General features: G+C 39.1%; 1 protein-coding gene across 1 annotated transcript in view; it reads right to left on the bottom strand.

The window, feature by feature from the left end:
* The window catches only part of KIF16B (kinesin family member 16B), a 264,485-nt gene that overhangs the window by 171,315 nt on the left and 91,506 nt on the right, over positions 1-1,664 (bottom strand). The gene's annotated exons all lie outside the window — the stretch shown is intronic.

Consider the following 1,664-nt stretch of genomic DNA (forward strand, 5'->3'; position numbering starts at 1 on the left):
AAAAAAAGAAAAAAAAAAAAAAAACAGGGGGGGGGGGGGGGGGGGGGGTTTAAGCTTTCCCCACTCTATCCAGAGTTTTAAAAAAAAACGTGGCTATACATACATTTTAACCGTCATCCAGCAACTTAGAACGGCTGTTCCTTCATAGGGAATGCTGTGCTATGTATTTACTTTGTAAGTTCGTATTCTAGTCAATTTTAGTTGCAAGACCCCATTTGTAAAAACTGGAAACAGAAATAAGGGGATGCTGCACCCAGATCTGACGTATTGGTAAAAAAAGAAAAATAAGACATTCATATAAAAATGTCCCTTGAGAACATTGAACATCCACAGATCAGTAGATTAAAAAAAAAATGTTTCAAAAGGAAAGTTGTACTCAGAAAAATACAAATGCTGCCGTGCTGACCTTCTGAAAATGCCAAGTGCCAAAACTAGGAATCAAAACTTCTCATCTGCATAGTTGTTTAGGATGAATAACAAAATGCTGAAGAAAATGAGTTGGTAGTGGCGGTAATGAGTTGGCAGCAGTGGTAGCCCACAGAACAGGCTTCTATTGTTTTATGATACAGCTGAAAGGTGGGGGGAGCACAGCTATTTTCTCATAAGTGGTTCTAAAAGTATACACTATATAATATTAAGGGGACACTCCCCCAAAAAATTGAGTTCAGGTGTATCCACTGAACAGCCTACAAAGAGTTTGGACAATTGTGGTTTTCCAACCTTGTGGAAACAGGTTGGAGAAGGTAATTTTCCCTTTCAGCAAGACTGTAAGTCAGGCCTTTTCGTCCAACATCAGTACCTGACATTACAAATGCTCTTTGGCTTAATGGACATAAATACTTACAGACACACTCCAAACTCTTGTGGGAAGCCATCCAAGAAAAGTGCAGAGCGTTATAACTGCAAAGGGGGATGTCAACTCCATACTGATACCAATGGTTTTGGAAAGGAATGTCTGATAAGTTCAAATAGTGTCCACACAGCAGTCCACAAAGTTTTCAATGTGTTTAAATCTGCTGTTTTCATTAAAATACCTAGTAATATGGCCATAGAGGTCCTTTTTCAGACACTTCCTGTTACAGGGTGACAACTCTTGTCTGTTTCTAATAATTGTGCTTGAGCGTTGTGACCACTGTCACATTGGCTTCCAATGGAGACTACAACACAACGCAAGTATGGTTCACTGATTTAATCAGGTAAACCACCCTGATAAATTCCATGTAGCCACAGCTGGAGTGCATTTAAACAGAAAGGGGCTGCAAAGGGGCTGCATAAGCATAGCAGTAGAGAGGAGCAAAAAGGATAAAGTAAAGAAAAAGTATATTTTATTTTTACAAAATGGCAGTTCTTTAGGATACACAGTGCTTTACAAACTACACATTGTTAGCTTAGGGTTTACATATTGGTGTAACAGTGGATCAGTGGAACGTTCCAGGATCAAGGAAGGGGTTAAGCAAAATGTTTCCTCTTTAAGGAAAAATTCAGAGGAATGGTGTGCTTCTAACACCCTGATTGCAGTTGTATCATTTTGCAATCCCTAAACGCCACAAAACCTAATTGTCTTGTTGAACTTCCTCATCACATCACCTCCTAAATCAAGCTTTTCATAAAATTACTACCTTCATGAATGCACAGGGACAAAATGTGTATCACGCCTCTCTTCT

The sequence above is a fragment of the Nanorana parkeri genome, unplaced genomic scaffold, assembly GCF_000935625.1.
Source record: "Nanorana parkeri isolate BGI_ZX_2015 unplaced genomic scaffold, ASM93562v1 scaffold737, whole genome shotgun sequence".
Classification (NCBI taxonomy): Eukaryota; Metazoa; Chordata; class Amphibia; order Anura; family Dicroglossidae; genus Nanorana; species Nanorana parkeri.